Source organism: Lepidothrix coronata, unplaced genomic scaffold (genome assembly GCF_001604755.1).
Source record: "Lepidothrix coronata isolate B3197 unplaced genomic scaffold, Lepidothrix_coronata-1.0 Scaffold23, whole genome shotgun sequence".
NCBI classification, from domain to species: domain Eukaryota; kingdom Metazoa; phylum Chordata; class Aves; order Passeriformes; family Pipridae; genus Lepidothrix; species Lepidothrix coronata.
This window is the reverse complement of record NW_016690203.1, coordinates 5,092,798-5,112,386: the sequence shown is the minus strand read 5'-3', so window position 1 is coordinate 5,112,386 and position 19,589 is coordinate 5,092,798. Positions and strand designations below refer to the sequence as shown.

At 37.6% G+C, this 19,589-nt stretch overlaps 1 protein-coding gene across 5 annotated transcripts in view; it reads right to left on the bottom strand.

Moving 5' to 3' along the window:
* The window catches only part of RNF144B (ring finger protein 144B), a 104,756-nt gene that overhangs the window by 80,141 nt on the left and 5,026 nt on the right, over positions 1 to 19,589 (bottom strand). The gene's annotated exons all lie outside the window — the stretch shown is intronic.

The window sequence follows — 19,589 nt, the reverse complement described above, 5'->3', positions numbered from 1 at the left end:
CTCAAACAAGTTAGCATTTTAGAATTGCTTGATTCTTATAGACATAAATTTTGTCTACTAATACTATGAAAATCATTCATTTTTTAAATTTTTCTGACTCTATTTAGCACAATTTAACTTCCTCCTAAAATATTGCAATTCTTGGTAATTTTTTGAATCTTGCCCTGAAACCTAGAATAGCAAAAGCTAAAAATATTAAAATACACTATATCAAGAAAGAATTATATATATATATATATTAATTCACACTAGCAAAAACTGAGTAGAGTTAAGAAATGAGCTCAAGCTTTCCAGAATCACAGTATTTGTATTCTATTTTGTATTCAAACAAAGCCTTGTCAAATAGAACTAACCATGACACAGAAGGCTGAAATAATTTTTAAATGTATTATCTTCTTTTCACTGAGCATTGAGTCTGTTCAGCTTAGTGCCAGCACAGGCTCTCCTTAAATCCTAGACTGCACTCATGGGATAAACTGCTGATTATATCAAAGGAACCTTCTCCTTGCAGAGTATTTGATACCTGGCTGGCATTTTCCCTAGGCAAGTGTGTTTTGCAAGCTCTATAAACTATGTTGCAGCCTATGCTATTTTGGTTGTATGATAGTTAGAAGCAGTAGCTGAGACAGATCCAAGCCTGTCATTTTCTAATCTAAGTCACCACATGCATTGTACTTCATCAGTGAGGAAAAATAGAAATATAGCAGCCGGACGTGTCTAAGGCTGAACAGTCTCTTGGCCATAAAGTGTCCAGAACACATTTTAATGAAGTCTAATGTCCATAGCCCTAATTCTCTTCAGCAAACTGAACTACACATACAGACTCGATACAGACAGTGCATTCATCCTCAAAGAAAACTGAAATTACTCTGATTTTGGTAACTGTTAGGTGTAACATCAGCAGCGCTTAGAGAAAGAGAGCCATGCTATCCTCCATGGAATCAGTTCAAGGCACCTCAGCAAGACAAGCAAAACTAATCTTACTTTGCTGAAGATGAGAAGAAACTAAGTACTTTTGTCCTCGTTCCTGTGCCAGCAATATTTGGAACAGCGGCAGAGCCAGAATACAGCAGCAGAGCAGGGATATAGGTAGGGCAGGGGTGATAGTAGGGGGGTTATAGTAGGTGGCAAAGTTATGCAGTGGAGAAAGGGTGAGGACTTGAAAGAGGTCTGGAGGGATTCCCAAATGTCCCTAGGGAGTGGCTACCAGCAAGGAGTTACAGGGTTCTGAGTAGGGTATAATGTTTAGGAGCAGTCAGGGATGACTGGTGCCTGTAACAGGTTTTCTTCTCCTCCTTTCCCCGCAAGGCCCCCCTTCCTCCTCCCACTCTGACCTCAGTAGAGTGGATGCCTCAGCCTACTGCTTTTCAACACTGTACTTCTTCCCTGGCAGGAAAAGCACACTGATTCCACTCCCACCACTCTCAGATACCATTCTCCATGCACTCCTTTTCTCCCATTTCCCTTGAGAGCTTTTGGCATGTAAGAACAATAATGTGAGCTTGATGGGACTTGGAGGAGACAGAACTATAAAATGGACCACAATGTTCTTTCCTTGCTCTCTTTGCAGGCTGTTCTGGTCAGTTAACACTTCACTCACCATCAGTCAGAATTTTGCCTGACCGGTTTAATTCTGCCCTGTAAATTCATAGTCTCCTTTTGTATAATGGATATCTTGAGTCACCAAGTCTCAGGAGTCCAAAAGAAAAGCCAAATGAAAATATATCTCTCTGATCTTGAAATGGTTCAAATAGATCTCCTGCTCTTGTGCCCACTACACCATTACATTTCTTTACTTCCAAAAATTCCACTTGGAGGCAGAATGTTTTGTACAGAACAACACCACCAAGGGCTAAAAATAAGTTGCATACACCTGTGACTGGAAACAGTACATGAGAGCCAGGAAAATCCAAGAAAATGGGGAATGTTTGACAACTAAAGAAAGCCTCTCAAGTAATATTACTCTGCAGCTGCCAACATTATTTAACACAGAAAAGTCTCCACTGGTTTCTAGGACATTGGTCCTACAAATCATCTGTCTCTCAGCTTATATTTCAAGACTCATTTGCTGCTTTGATGATTGACTTACCATGAGGAAAAAAATGCCCTTCACTTTTCTAAACAAGCAGCCTACCCATTCTCCACCAAATCTTCTTGAAACAAGTGTGTACATTTGTTTGTATGTAAAAACTTTACATTGAAAGCACAGTTGTATTAATTTTGGTTCATAATTTCACGCTTCCCTCTGACAACATAAAATTATGCTGCCAATAGTGATGTAAATTTGGTACAATAATAACTAATTCAATTTTTTATACCTCTCCCTTTCTCTAACATCAATCATCTTCTGCAAAACACTAGGATAAATTCTGCACAAGAATAACTTCACAAGGAAAAATCAAGAGGATGTACGAAAAGAATATATCTGATTACAAAGGCTGTGTAAACCAAGACTTTGTAAACCAAACCAAATGAGTTCACTGTTCCCCTATAGCTTATAGAGTGGTCCTCTTTTGTGTTTTTTTCCCATCAACATAGAGCAGGTTTTACAGCTCCACACTCCCTGAAATAGCATAGGTTAACACTGGAATAAACATGCTGGGTCCAAATTTCAGCCAGTATAAGATAGCAAAGCCTTTTCAGGCTGCACTAGAAATTCAGAGCAGCTAAGAATCATTCTTGATATCCATGAAATGTATAATGTTTGACCATCTTTAGAAAAGCAAATATAAAGTGATTGAAAAACGCTTCCAAACAAGCATAGCTACATTTTACATTCTCATCTGCATACAGTGATCATGTACAGTACACTGCAATGTAGATTTGGATTTCATAATACAAGGGCTACTATAAATTAACTGCCAAGTAAGGAAATAAATTTAAAGGTAGGCACACAAGCAGAAGGAAACATAAACCAGGCACATAAGATAACATAAGTTGTTTTAAACCCACTTGGAATGGGAACATGAAAAAAATCTTGACTGTTAATCAGAAAAATGCGTAAAAATTTAAACAAGTTATATGACTACATATAAAGCCCACACTTATCAAAAACTCAAACACTTGCTACATAGCAACAGGCTATACTCCTCTTCTTTTAAAGACACTGATTTGTTTTTTCTTGAGAAGGAAAGCCTTACACTATTCTGATGAAAACAGTGGGTTTGATTTTTTTAATTCAAGATAACAAAATGCCTCAGATAAATCCTCAGTTATAAACATGACACTGTATTCTTTCGCATTAGTCTAAAGAGCCCTCTAGTGTTCACCAAGCACAGCCATAACACGTTATTTCAAATGAATAAAGAACTTAATTGCAAATCCCTGCCTATTCGTTCTACCAAATACCTCCAGCTAAAGGAAAGAAAGTAAATTTTAGGCACTGGGTGATACATCTGGATGAAGAAAATAATTTAAACTCCATAGTTCAAATTGTTATCAGGACAATATTTTTATATTACTTTCTGTATAATTTTAAAGGACTCATGGGTTTAAACAGCATTTCAGTCAGCCATTAATAATATTCATTGGTACATATTTATTTATATATAGAAAAAGAGTCTTCAGTTCTCAAAATTATCCGGCTCTCTCATTCAGTCACCACTTGTGGAAGTCAGTGACAAATGGGTCATGCTGCAATTATGTCCAAAGAGGTGTTTTTTCTGTAGAGGTTCTATTCAGTTAAGTTCATGAAGGACCACTCCATTTCAGTTTAAGCAGTGAATTGCAAAAACCTTCAGACCATGTCGTGGAGAAAAGGCAATATTATCTTAAGGTTTCTTATTCATTCACATGTCCCACTCCCTCATCTGGGTCAACAAAATTGCCTGTGGAGATAAGTTATGAACCACACCACGACATACCTCAGTGCTACCACAGGCTGTAGAAAAAACATATAGAGAATATGCCTCCAAATTCCCTATCCACCATCTGAGAAAGGATTTTAACCCATTCCTCTACTGAAAAGAGATGCAAGATAGAGATGCATGCAATCCATAAAATAGCACAAAATATACCTACATTTTGCCCGGAGGGAGTCTGCTGATAGACACACAGTATGTGTACCTGAAGAGTGACATATATTTTGGACACAAAGAAAGAACAATCTCAGATATTCAGAGATTTGAATTAGACAGCCTTTAAAGGTCCCTTCTAACCCAAACTATGACATGATTCTATATACACCTCATCAGAGCAGTGCCTTTACCAGGTAACAACAATTGGCAACATCTATCACCGTTGCGTTTCCATGCCAAAGACATACTTCCTCAAGTGTGGTGTTACTGGTCATTCAGACACGCTAAAACGCATCAAACCTCCCACGTGAGCTATTTTCCCTATTCTGAGTCTCTCTCTGGCAGGTATTCTGTGCTGTTACTGAACATCTGGAACCCCTTGCTCTCACCTGTTGCCACAGACAGTGAAATCAGGGAATTTTCCTGCTGAATATTAACCACCTGGATCAGATCAGGCCCATAGCATGGCTATTATGTGGCCACTCAAGGGACAGCACTGACTCAAAGCAGAATCCAGAACTCGTGGATAAGGAGAAAAGGCATAATAATTTCATTTAGTGGCACACTGTCCCACAGGCTCCACCCTCAGTGTCCTGGCATCTGATAATGGCTCCTGTCCTTGCTGTACACCAGTCATAGGTAATATAACAGCCCCTGCTGCCATTTCACTTGCAGGTCTTTATTTCTCTCTGGACAAACTGAAATATCTCAAAACAAATGAAAGGTTCTCCAAGTACCATCCCCAGCAGGAGCTCGGCAGACTTGTACTATATACATCTTTTGTGAGATTCACAGAGAAGCAGCAGCATCTCACCATGAGGGCACTAAGTGGAGGAGGTAAACCAGTTTTTCGGAAGTATTCAGCCCTCGCGGTTTTTAGAGTGAACTGATGGGTCCAGGGAAATGCCTTGTTTAAACACACACGTAAGAACAAACCACGTCATCAGAAAATCTTGACCTTATACTTCTAGCTTTTGGAACAAATCCTGCCCCTTAAGCTCTACACTTTCCTCTCTAGAAAGTAAGTCTTGCATCTTGGGATGGAAGGCTGCACTGGGGCCTGGTCTGAGCTAAAGAAAGACACAGTGCCTATCTGAGCGTGAAACCCTACAATCCTACAGACACATAGACTCCATGATGTAAATGTAAGAAAACTGCCTCTTCATAGCCTTGCACAGATTAACAATCTTTCCTGTAAATGGGTTCCCCAGAATTAGATAACGCAGGATGAGTAAACCCTCCTATAGATAAAGCAGTCTAATTTGATCCACTCTGTAATGTTCAATACCTCGAGTTCATGTTCCTGAAAGTGTTTTGCAGTACAGTATTTGTTATTGAATCTTCCAGCTCCCACCAGTAACAAGCACAGTGGATTTACCAGTATAAGATGAATCCCAGCTACCATAGAATGAATCAGTTCCCCTTAAAAAAGGGGAACTGATTCCTATCCAAGTAGCTGCAATATCAGAATGAAGTTAGTACAAAATTGAAATTTATTTCCTTTTCTTATCCTAATGTCAGCAAGCTACTATTACACCATAGAAACATTATTTTGTTGACTGTAGTCATGACCAGGATGTGAAAGAAAAATATAGTCTCTGCACTTAAAATAAGAAACTAGTTGTACATTTACAAATTCCCAGCATCATGCAAAATTTCATATCCAGACTCCTCATGCACCTTTCAAAAAATCAAACCAAATCAAACCAAAAAAAAGGAAAAAGAAAGAAAAAAGAGAACCAAAAACCTGCAAAGCCCCCCAAACCTCCTCTCTAGTTTGTCTGAAGTTTATCTATCTTGTGTTTACAGAAGCACAAACAGAGCAAAGGCAAATGATTGGATATAACACTGCCATTATCAGAGACTTTCTCAGGAGATTATAAGTTTACTTCAGCTCTTACAGTTCTCTTAGACTGCACTGTGCACCCAGAATTGTCCAGGACATGGTACCTCTAACCTCTGACACCTATGACGGGAGTAGGGAATACATGTCTCTAGAGGATAATGCGATGGCAAAGACAAAATTACGATGTTCTTTAAGCTGTAAAAGCACAACTTGTGTGGACAGAGTTGTCACACTGGTACTTCTACATCACTTTAACTAGCTTTGATGCAGCTCTTGAAGTGAATTTAAAAAAGATCCTCAACTTGCAGGATACTTGTTCTCAGCAAGAGAGGTAATTCTTCATCTACACCAAAGCATTTTCTTTAGGGAGATAATGCAATAAATACCAAAGTAATTTGATATTTTATTCCTAATACTTTCTATCTACTAATAATTTATAGCAGATTTTTATACCCACTTCATGGTTGCAATTGAAAAAGGGCCAGAAATGTAATGTTGTGGTGAAATCAAGACTAATATATTAAATACTTGCACAAAAATATTAGATTCCTATAACTTCTTTATTTTTAGAAAGTCTGCATAAAAGTTTTGAGAATCAAGTGTGATGGCTTAGACAAGACTGATATTCATCCTCAAGATGTGCCAGACTATTTCAGTCTCTTTAGATTTGCTGTAGACTAATGACGTATTAGGTACAATCAGAAACACTGGTAAAATAATGGGATTAGGAGGCATAACATCAGCCTTTGTCTGAGATCTATTAAGCAAGTTAGACATATGAAAAGCCATTCAGTGACTGCTTGTTCACTCTTCCATTAGGAAGACTACAGAATGTGTAAGACAGTCTTAACCACCATGTGTTTATTTACAAGATTCTTACTTCAGGAACTTGAAAGGATATTTTTGTGTTGCAAAAGGACAAAAAGTGTAAATTATTTTAAATATGGAATGAAAATGTCGATTCATTTATCTCAGTTATGGAGCATTTGTACAAAAACTTTAGAACTGTATATCATGTTTATAATGTCCTAGCACAAGCTGGTTATCTAAAAGTAAATGAAATTTATGTTTCCCATGAAATGAATAAAATTATCTAACGATAATAAGAAAAAGGAAAATACATAACCTGTCATGAATTTAAGTCTATTGAGGTCATTAACTCCAAGGTCAAAGCGCATACAACTTTATGAAGAACAACAGTACCAAAGAAGAAAACCTTGTTTTCCCAAAGGAAATTTACTGCTACTTTACTTTTATTATATTTTTCCATGTAAATTAGAGTTCAATTATCAGCGTCCTGTTATGATTTCTCTCTTCCCGTAATCTCCACTAGAAAATGAAAAGCAGCATGAAAGAAAGCAGACTGACACTAGAACAAATTAATTATGATGCTCTGACACAAGAGATTGGCTTGTTTTATTATATTAACCATAATACAGATTAATTTTTAAGAACCCTACTGGTCCTAATTCACAGAAACTATAGATGCCACAAGGATATTTTGTTAAAACAAGCAATAATTTCCAAGGTCAGAAATGAACTGGGCATGCCATTATTTGGCAGGAACATTTTCAAATACTTCCAGGACTCAAAAACATGTTTGACAGCTGCTAACAGATGAATTGTCACAAACATAGAGTTTCATTTTCACCAAAACTATCAACCAAGAGACAGCCAAAACTATCAACTCTTCAATCCCCTGTGAAAGACACAGTATTATATACCAAATTTATTTGACATTTTCTCCTCCCTAAAAAAAAGGTCAAGGTAAGGAAAAATATATGCACTACAGATCCCTATTTAGAGCTGACTCTACAGAGGGCAATTCAAGTAAGCAAGCGTATTTTCTTCACCTGAAAACTGAAAATCATAGTACGAATATGCATCTTCTGCAAATGCTTTAAAAATAACTCTAATGCTCTAGTTACAAAGGTTACAAGTTGTTCTGTCTTCATCTTTTAAAAGAACACTGAACAGAAATAATTTGCAAAGTGTAACTTCATACTTTCTGTTCCATGTTTGATTAATAACCTATTTTCCTTTTCCATTTCTCAAGAGAGATTTCAGAAATGAACACATTTTCCTTCTGCAATCAAAAAGGTTTATGAATCTTGTAAGACTTTACTTCTCTTCAAATGCTCCTAAACATGGCATGTCAAAAGATGAGGAGATTCGAATACTTGCCCAAGATTCTTTCGACCCATTTCAAGTGAAATAAAAGTCAGACATTAAAAATTTTACAACTGTTTCATGTAAAATCAAGCGTGAACTGAACTGCCAGTTGAAACCAAAGCTACTCCAAATTCTGTGGAGCCCAGAGCAAAGCAGGGAGATGTCGCACAATGGCAGCATGTACTACTACCATCACCCTGCCTGGCAAAACCAGTTTGTAGTCCTGTTACTCAATGATCAGCTCTAGTTATGTGGCCTTTAAAGATAGTGGCCATCAGTCCTTCATAGACTCCACAGAGGAAACTGGTTAGATTGTATAAAATTAAGAATGATGTGACATTAAAATGTAGATCTTTAGAGCAGATAATAATAGTAAACCACCAGAAAACTTGCAGCCAAATTCTTGGACCCTCCAGAGGCAGATGGAATGCTCACCAGCAGTGGCTGCTGTCCTGGTCCAACAATGCTGTTCTGATCATGTGTCCAGGAGCTGCCCGCAGCTGTTCACAGACTTCAGACAAGTGCAGTTTTAATTCCTTGCATTTACAGCACTGTTCCTCATGGTAATATATGATATGATATGATAAGTAATATTTGGCACACAAATCTCTAATCTGTAAATAACATTATGAAGCCTAGTTTTAATCAATTATTACTCACAGTCTTGTACCTATGCTTGTCATTCCTACAAAAATACACTCAAACCTTTATGATCATGCCTTCAAAGCACGCATTTACCAACAGTGACATAATAAAAGAGAAAAGAATGGCTAGAAATCAAAGCTCTGTACATGAGAAACAAGTTTTCTCCATTAAAATAAACATAAATGGAAGGAAAATAAGATTTGGGAACTTTTAAAAGCATTCTTTGTAAAACTCATACATTTAACTGTTTGCTCAAAGTTTAATTAAAAATTAAAAAATAAACAAACAAAAAACCAAACCAAACCAAACCAAGAAAAAAAAACAACTCCTCTAGAAAGTTGTTCAGCTCCACAATGCTTCCCTGGGTACTTTAATATCTGTGGTTAATGTGGTAGAGTTGAAGTACTGGAAGACTACTATAAGGTCTCCCCAGAGCCTTGCCAAGCTGAGCCACTCCAACTGTCTCAGCCTGTCCTCATATGGAAGGTGCTCCAGCCCCCTGATAATCTTCATGTCCCCTCCTGGACCTGGTTCAACAGATCCATGTCTTCCTATATTGGGGGCCCCCGAGCTGGATGCAGTACTCCAGGTGGAGTCTAAGAAGAGCAGAGCAGAGGGGCAGAATCACCTCCTTCCCCCTGCTGGCCATGCTGCTTTTGATGCAGGCCAGAACATGATAGGCTTTCTGGGCTGCAAGCACATATTGCCAGCTCATATTCAGTTTTTCATCCACCAATACCACCTAGACCTTCTTCACAGGGCTGTTCTCAATCCTCTCATTACCCAGTCTGTATCCATGATTGCCCCAACCCAGGTGCAGGACCTTGGCCTTGTTGAGCTTCATGAGATTTATACAGCCCCACCTCTCAAGCCTGTCCAGGTCCTCTGGATGGCATCCCTTCCATGTCAACCACACTACACAGGTTGGTGCCATCTGTGAACTTGCTGAAGGTACACTTAAGCACAAGTAGTAGTCCTAAACCTAAAATAACAGTAGTGAGCGAACAACTCACCATTTTCTCAGAACATGTTCCCCATCCCCTTGTTGCTAATGTAAGCAGGTTGTCTGAGTTGAGCTTGAACTAACAGCTTCATATCCCAAACTCTTCTGTCAGAGGGCCAAGGGGAGTGAATGGATAATGAATAGGCAAAGGAGAAATCACTGCTCGGTTGCGCTTACCCAGCAGATGGACATAAAGAGGCATGACCTCAGTAAATCCACACACACACATCAGTATTCCGGATGAGGGGAGCCCATAGGGGACATGTATTCTTTCCTGCTACCCCAAGGGTGTCACCATATGCATGCTTTTAATCACTCTATACATTGTACCAGTCAAGCTTCTGCCCGTTCTTTAATTTATTCCTGTGCCCCTTCATAAACTAGTGGGATCTCCTGAGCTGATGGAAGACAAGAGGACCATCAGAGCTCCCTTAATTCCTAGGCAGCAACTCAGTGCAAAGTAGCATATGCATGTGTCTTCTGAGAATAAGGAACCAGGATACAAACCACAAAAGGGGAGAAGGAGGTAATAAGCACGTATTCAGTGCTTAAGGACATGCTGCACAGTCCATGACTTTTTTTAATGCCTGCCTTTTACAGCTTTTATAAACTAACACACTTAGCAGGCTGATGGAAGTCTGAATCATCTATAACATAAAATCAGTGTATTCAAATGTTAAGAACAACCAAGAACAAGTTCCAGATTTTAGGAGACATTTTTAATAACAAAATAAAATAAATTACAATTCCAGTATGTCCACTTTTACTATGTAAAAAAATCTAATGTTTTATTCAACAAATAAAATGTAGAGCTGTTACTCATATACCCACATTTGGGTTCAAGGCCACACAATCAGCTAATCTCTGTGGATACTGCAAAATCCTGGGATTAAAATTGGCTTTATTGACACACACAAAAAAGAGAAACATTTCATAACAGAGCTAAAATAACCCAGAGGTATTCAAAATAATTAAAACACAGTGTTTTGTTTTGTTAGTAGCAAAGTAGTTATAATTCTTATTAAATTTTCCCCTCTTTTTTTTTAAGAAAGAAATGTACTACTGAACTGAAACTTTATTCATAGCATAATTTGTTATTTTTAATTATTTATATGTAATGTAATACAATGTCTCCAACATCTTCCAATCTGGTGCAATTGTGGGTTTCCCCAAATAAAAGAGCTCCTGCTTGCCTCCCCCTCACCCCTCCCTTCCTTAGCTTCTTCTCCACCAGACCTAATAACTGTGCAGCCACAAAGTAAGACGGTCCAGCAAGCTGATCTGACAGAAAATTTAGTCAGTCTTCTGCCAGCCTCCAAAAAACAAAGAGCAGTTTTCATCAGACCAGTTTACTGAACTTATCTTGCCCCAGGAACAGAGGAATTGTGTGAATTGGTACAGAAATGCAAGATAAATTCACTTCTTTCTATGGGAGTGGCAGTTGTATCAGACAGCATCAGATCCAGCCACATGCTCAGGACATATTTTTAAGTTAAAACTGACCTAACTTCATCTTGCCCCTCAAAAGAAAGATGGTCCTGACTTCTCACTTGCACCAGAATAGCACTGGTGTAGACATGTGGCATGGGCACTGATCAGAGCCTTAAATGACAAAAAAACCTGATCCATGTCTATTATCCAGTTAATCATGCTACTAATGAATGCCAGCAGTAGCATAAGAGAGAGCGGCAGTACTTGGTGGGTGGCCAGGAGGACGATAGGGACACTCCTTCCCGCAGAAGTACATTCTGTAGATATTTCCATGCAAAATCAAGGACAAGGGCAATTCCCCGGAAGGCCCAGAGCAAGCTAAGGAAGGAGAGGAGCTCCACCTTGTGAGACCGACAGGCATCGACCAGCACGATCACACACTGTAATCCTTAAGCAGTCCCTGTTGCAATGGATGAACACCCAGTCAGATGTGAAACTTTCCTATGTTTGAGTGGGTTTTACAGTTTCCACATCCTTCCACTCGCCACTATTGCTCGTTCTCTTCTGGCAGCTTAATGAATGATATAGAGTGATCCCACTAACACAACACCACTTTTGCGGTAAAGAAATAGGAGTTCTCCTCCTAGTCCACTGCTATTTGCTAAATAAAACTAATAATTTCAATTAATCTGTTTTTTGCTTTTTTCTTCCCATCATCATCTTACAGTACACTGGAAACATCTGCAGATCTATTGCCATACGATTGTACAATAACTGTACGTGCAACACTTGCCCCTTCACCCTTCTCCTTATCAGCTATAAACATCTATTCATTTTTTAAATTACCTATACATTTTCACTTTAAAATATCCTGAAACACTTGAGTACTATTGGACTTTTCAAATGTATCTGAAAATGTTAATTGTCATAAATAAATATAGAGAAGCATACATGTTATACAATATTTGCCATGATAAAATGCAGCACAGAAAGCAAAATAGCCCAGTTCTCAGTTTCACAATTACAGTGAGAGAACTCAAGTAAGGAAAAACCTGCATTCTAAAAAACAATTTTTAAAAGTCTCAATATACTTTTGTATATATGTAAGAATGAAATGTTTCCTTCACACGAGCAAAAGACAGAACAGAAGTGATTGCAAGTCTATGAATACTGCTTATGCTAGCCTTGACAGAAGAACCCCAAGCACAAAACTAGGTATTCTCAGAAGAAAGTAGAAACCAACACATAGCAGTTCCGAAGAAGCTATTTCGAACTGCTCTGAACTGTTTGAATTAATTTTCATGACTGTTTTTCTGAGGTCAGGAGCAGAGCCCATGACAAAGAATGTGATCTGTTTCATTAGCCAAAAGGGAGTATCTAGTTTGGGAAGCATCAGGAATGTTTAAGGCGGCATATTTTTGGGCTTTTTGCAGGTTACTATCAGGAGGATTCCAGATTATTGGGACAAAATTACAGGAACAGAAAGAGATGTGTAACTACCTACAGATTATAAAGGAGTTCAATATGCATTACTACACACCAAGTTTGAAAAGCTATCAGTATTCCTAGCCAGAACCACATAAATGAGAAAGTTTCTACATGTTCATCCAAATCAGTCTGTACATAATGTAATCATAACTCCAGAGAAGGAAATGTGCCTTATCCCACCACTAACTGCATTCAAAATTTCCTCTTGTACTGTTTCTCCAGGATGGCCTAACTGCATGAGGACCTTTGATATCAGGGATGTCCACATGAGAAGCAGACTTTGGTACTGCTGGAAAAGTGTGGAAAGATATTCAAGCATACATGGCCTTGCATGAATGACAAAAGGATTCTTACAGCTTATCTACATGAGGAAGTTACTCTGTATTAATTGAGGGTATGAATATACAGTGCAAACTCAAATGGTCGACAACTACTTCCATGTGCAATTAGCTGAAGCTCCAGTATAATGAGCTACTTTACATTAAATAAGAACATTCAATAATACCCAAAACAAGAGCCAGTGTGGAACAATGGGTCTTGTGTACCTCCTACCTTTTCCCCTGGCAACTTCTCCTGGCATTTTCAGGATCAGTAAAATAGAAACTTAAAAATAAAATAAAGTAAAATAAGTTCTAAACAGTTTAACTTAGCAGAGATTTCCAGGAGAGAGCACACTCTCACTTCGCAGTTCGTAGACAGCCCATTTACAGAGACGTTCATGCTACTGACATCCTGCCAAATCCTGCAACTGAATATGTTAGGGAACACTGAAGATGTTACCCCTTTTTGCTGCCTGCCTCACTTTCTGCCAAAGATGGCCATTGCTGCAGCACAGTAAGCAATCTGCTCATGCCTTGCAACTCCCCAGTTCACAGTTCACTGTATTTGCTCTCTCTGAACATAAGTGTGCTATGTACCATCTGTGAACCATCCTGGCTGCCCAGCAAGTATCCATGTTGTACTGCTACTCTTTTGTCCAGCAGACTAAGGAAAGGAGCAGAACAGAGAACCAGACATAGCAATAACCCCACCAAAACTTAACAGGTTTTATTAGCCAAAACCTTCAGGAAGATTAATTTGAATATGCTTTTAAAATATATTAGTTCAACCGTAACTGGAGCTTAAAAGTGATGGTAAAATGCTTTTGTTTAATTTACTTAAGAAGTAAATTTAACTTAATTTACTTTAGAATTCACAAACAAAAGTCATTTCCAAATAAAAGAATCTGTAACAGATTTGAATGTGATTTAATTAATATACTTTTGAAGTTAGATACAATTCATATTCCAGAGTGTCCATGCCATTAATTTGGAATACTTTTCCTGAATGTTCCGAGGTATGCAAGCCTAGAAACTGCTATTCATTTTTTCTGAGACGCAAAATGCAGTGAAGATAGAGGGCTGTGTTTAGCACTGGGCAGGAAGGTAGCTATGAAGAAGTGTGAAGTGAAAATATTTCAAATAAGTATTTTTGTAAGGCACTTGCAAAAATGACAAAAATGGCTCTGTTGCTTAGCTCATTTTCAACCAAATTACTTAACCAGATGGAAAGCCAAGATATGTGACCTTCTGTGCCAAGTAAGGTCATACTGGTTTGGTTTTTTTAAATAAAGTTTAAAAGTAGAAAGTACTCTGAAAATACACACTAAAGTTTTTGGGAAAACTCAAGGTGAATACATTTTCTAAAGGATAATTGGTTAGGCAGCTAGACACACAAAACAGATGTAATCTAACAGCACTCAGATTTTTAAGAAAAAAACGTGTATGATACCATCATTCTGATGCATACTGCAGGCCAAATTCTTCCTTGGAAAGTCACCTCATAAGCACACCAGAAAAAAAAAAAAACAGAAAATTACATACCTACACATTTTAAAGAAGAAATAGTCACGACATAACTGAATTCTTACTTTCATGAGAGCCACAGAACTTGTTTTTAATAAGTTTTAAGTTCTGTAGTTAATGCTAGATCCTGCTTCACTTTTCAGCATCTGCACTCTCAGCAAAGCCTGTAGTAGATTAGAGAGGGGCTTAAAATTACAAATTGAATTGACATTTACAAGTCAGAAGTGACACATAGAAACCCTCTGCAATTGAATCACTCAGTCTGTGTACACTCCCAGCTGGCTTCAGTAGGCCATCAGGCCACAGTTTACTGTGGACAAAAAGGCTTTCCTTGGAGTTGCCCCATTCAGGACTTCTTTAAAACAGTGGAAGGACTTAAAGAGGCTTTAGGACCTAACATCTTATACCAAATTTTAATGAAAATTAAGCAAAATATTAATGTTTTGACAGCTTTACTCTTCAAGCCTCAAATGAGAAGTTTTACAGAAAAAGTAGATCTAATAATAGTATACAGAACAAATTTCTATAAAGCTTTAAGACCTGTTACAGAGATATCAACTATCTTACATTATTTAGGTCTACAATCCTGCACAGAACTGTGGAAATATTGAGGATATGAATAATCCATCTTTATTTGGGTGAGCAAATCAGATAACCACTCTCATAGGTATTTTTAGCATTAGGATTTCAGGACCTATTTCTGAGAGGCAAGAGGCAACTACTTCCAACACACCAGAGTGTTCAGGTTACAGAGCTCATGTGTGATCAAGGATCTTGTAATCCATGCTGCAATCCATCACCAAAAAGTCTAATTCTCATCAATAATAAAAGCTGCTTTACATAGTGGGTATTAAGTATTTCCCTTAAGGCCTAGCTAAGCATCCAAGGAGGCCTCATCCCACCAAAGGCAGAAGCAAGTGTAGTACATGTTAATTCATCACAACTTACAGCAGTTTAAAAGAACAGTGGTAAAAGCCCCATCACTCAGTAGCAACCAGGGTAGAATTCTTTCAAAAAACAAACAGCGTAAAGCAACTAAGAGTAAACTAGAAACAGACATCAGATTTTTAAAATATCTTTTCAATCTTTTATTTCCAAAGTAATTAAATTCTCAATGAGAAATGATCAGACTAAAACTGTCAAATTATACAGTTGTGTTTATATAACACTCGTCTCTTTCCCCAGCTACATTTTAAATGTGAAAAGCATACAATCTTTTTTTTTTAAATCAAAACCAGGGAAAGTATTTTCCCATAAGCTTTCCAGGAAAGTCAACCACAGGAAAGGGCAGAGTAAACTGATCAAACTGTACAATCCCACCGACTTCTAGGAAAGATGTTGTAAATTTCCATTATTTTTCCACTGCCCACACAGTATGGATGGGAATCAGCAGACTTGTAGTCTATTTCCAATTCTGCTATTAAATAATTATTATACTATGTTTATCCTCATTTTACTACCTCAGGAAATGGCGAAAAAACCAAACAAACAGAAATGCAAACAAAAAAGAGAAAGAAAGGGAGAAAGAGACAAAGAGAGAAAGAACAACAGACGTTACTTGAACAGCTAGCCCAAATTTGGCGTCTTGGAGGTGCTATCACTTAGAGACATGAACTGGCAAATTCCAGCTAGTTTAAGAATATTAACTAGCTAGCCTGTGAATTTTCTGGAAAAGCTTAGCGAACACACACAGATGCATGTAGCTCATGACGTGATGTTATTCCTGGAAAGTCTATTTGTAATGTCCACATATTAGAAATGGCATCACTCGTCCTTAGGCAATTCAATACTCAAATTCTGTGACATCCGTGTAACAATTTTGACTTGCGACAATTTTGAATTGCTGTAACCAAAGTATTTTACAGAACAACCTAATTTTTATAGTTACATCAAGTAAAATAGCATCTTGATACTGTCTGCAGAACAAATAGGATAACTAAAGTGCTGATTTTGGTGTAAGTGGATACTCTTGTGTTTGGGTATTTTAACCAGGAAGGCTTAGCCCAACCTTCTAGGCATGACTTAAAATACAATATACAATTTCACTAACCATCTTGAGAACTTACATAACTTCCATTCACTAGGCATCACACAGTGTTCCCTTTTTTGGGCAAGCTTCAGAATATCCCTAGAATTATTTTTTCCATATTATGCCTACAAAGCCCAGGTACAGCAACTTTCACTAAATTGTCTTTGAAGACACGGGAGATGACCATCAGATTCACTCACACAGGGCTGGAAACTCATCTTCTGGTTCCATACTGAAAAAGCCTTTTCGCTTTATTAAAGATAAAAATTTAAGCAATGTTTGGTAAAACACACTTAAATCTTGAGCAAAGGTTTTCTAAAATCCATCAACATGTGTAAACATGCTACTTTGCACCAGGAAGACTTCAGGATGCATCTCTGTTAGGGCCATGAGAAAAAGACTTAAATATGAAAAAGACTGTTTAAAGGAACAATAAAATTTACTACTACAAGCTTCTCTTCTGTACAGAAAACTAAAAATAAGTTGAGCAGCTGTTCAAGATCAGTGAGTTTAAATCAGTGTCTTCCTCCACAAAGAGTGGCTGAAGTCCTAGGAGTAAAATTAGGGACAACTCAAACTCTGCAGAATTGGCTGAAGCCTTCCTGGTAAGTATCAGCCACCTTTCCTTTTGCGTGGTAGCATCTCTAATCACTCCAGTGTCAACATCTTGGTTCCTTTATACCATATCAAAGTAATGAATGCCCTTGAATTTCACTTCTGCTTGTTGTGAGAAAAATTGTCCTCCTGATGTTTTATCACGGGGAATTTTCTCTTACCTATTCAGGCAAGCTAGATTGCTTTGTCTGGTAATTATCAGGGTGCAGTCTTTATTTTAACCTCTGGAAAGGAAGAGATTTTTATCACCGTGTCCACAGTCAGGAAGTATTAGTTTCACAGCTTTCAAACCTTGCCACATCATTTGAATGTGCTATACAATGGCACATTTATGAATTATGGGCTTCATCAGCCAGCTACATCCACTGGAATAAGTGGTGAGTGATCCAGTCCTCTCAGCCTAAATGCAGTCTCCCTTTTATGCTTTTTCTTAAATGTTATTGCATATGAATTCTTCTTGGAATTATGTAATGTCTGCATGTCAGTGCAAATCTATCATGCACCAAACTTTAAATGAGAGGCATCAATGAAAACTTACTTGGAAAATGATAAATGAAAAAGTAACATGGTGGAGAAATGTAGCGACAGAATCTACAATTACAAACTTCTAACCTTTGCATAATGTTTAGATTAGGCTGCAGTTCAGCAGAAGCTTCAGAATGTTTATGTTAATTTTGACCTTCATCTGACAAATGGTTATTTGAGTCCCACATTCAAAATTAGGTGTTAAACCATGTTTTCTCCAAAATAATGATACTGCTATCATAAGTGATATTTCAAATAAGCATTATCAAATATGCTTCTACTTAAAAGTAGCGACTATACTTAAGTAAGTTTTGCCAATCCATTTCCACTCAATCATACTTACATAACAAATTTCTGTATAATAAAAAAGATGGGGCATTTTCCCTTTGCACGCTATAATAATTAAAATATATCTTTCTAGGTTCTTACACTGCAAACAAACTTTACCTAAATGCCCCCTAAAGATGCATTAACACAGGACGGGAACAAACCAAGACCTGACTTACAAAACAGTAAACCTTCTGTCCTGTGCTAAAACCCTGCAGCTCTCTACAGGCTTCCTGCAACTTTCCATGGTTTCCTAAACCATGGTGGGGCCCACCTTACATGAAGAGGAAGCTATACACAGAAATCTGTGAAGCCTCTGAAGTCTAGCCATCAGAGAGAAAAATATAAATTTCCTATATTTAAATTGTGTCTATTTCAAAATGTCATTGCTGGAATTCTTTTAAGACTTTTTTTTAACTTTAAAAGTCTTTCTCATCTCGACTTTGCATGTCTATTTATGTGTGTACACATAAAATAGTTTCCCTAAAGCTGTTAGTTCTGTCATATCAGAATTTCCTCTAAAAAAGTCATCAGAACTGAAAGCTTGCAGCCTTTAGCCACACAAAACAACACTGTGGTTTCTTGTCTCTACTAAAAACATGAATTACAACTATACTTCCAATTCTGCAAGTCCTATTAAAGTGATGAATCAATTAAACTGTGCATTATCCAACTTGCATACCAATCCTGTATTAAGAGTTTGACTCGAGCTGACAAAAGTCAAAAAATACAACAGAAGCTATCAAAAAAAATTCAGGATCCACTTATAGTCAGGTAAATCTAGAGTAAGAGCTCTGAAACAAATAAAGTTACCATGGTGTAAAGTTTGAAGTAACTGGGAACAGAATTTGCTCACCTGGCATTTACTCACTTCACTAAACCTAAAGCCCTGAAAGGGTCAAACAATGAATAACTACATAATTTGTGAGAAGAAATGCCTAGAGACCCAGGATACAGAGGTGAAATGAGGATAGGTGGTTTGCTTCCATACTGAACTTTCTGGATTTTGTTAGTCTAAGCCAAACCATGGATATTGCTTTAATAAGCCATGAATATTTTCCATGTAAAATTACATTCATTTAAAAATAAGACGTGATTCATGCAGAATTCACATGGTAGACCCTGGAATTTTAGAGCAGACTGAATATTACAGCCAGATGTATAAACCTTTAAACAACTTCAGCTGGGATTTCTTTTTCCATATAATAAAAGTAATTGTTTCAAGTAAGGACTGTGAACACTTGGATACTTTAATATTTCTTTCTGCATCTAGTTTGTGTATTTCATAGTAAATACGAAGGACTTGAATCTGAAAAGTGCTAAGATTAGTCATAGTAGTAGTCTCTTCAAGGATGCTTTTGCTTTTGTAGAGTTGCGCTTGCACCTCACATGTGGCAAAGCACACCTAAAGAAAAAAGGATGGGGACAATAACTTAAAACACCTGTCAAAATTACAGAGAGCGTATGCTTGAATGAATGTTATCTAGAAAAAAAAGAAACCTTAATTAGGCTGCAGAATATTACTTGTAAGTATGCAAAATGGAACCAGCACCAAACGCCTTTACCACGTTATGTTAGCCCTGGACCAAAACCGCATTCAGAAGCTCACATTCGAGAGGACTCACAGGCAAATCCCAAAGCTAAGTTC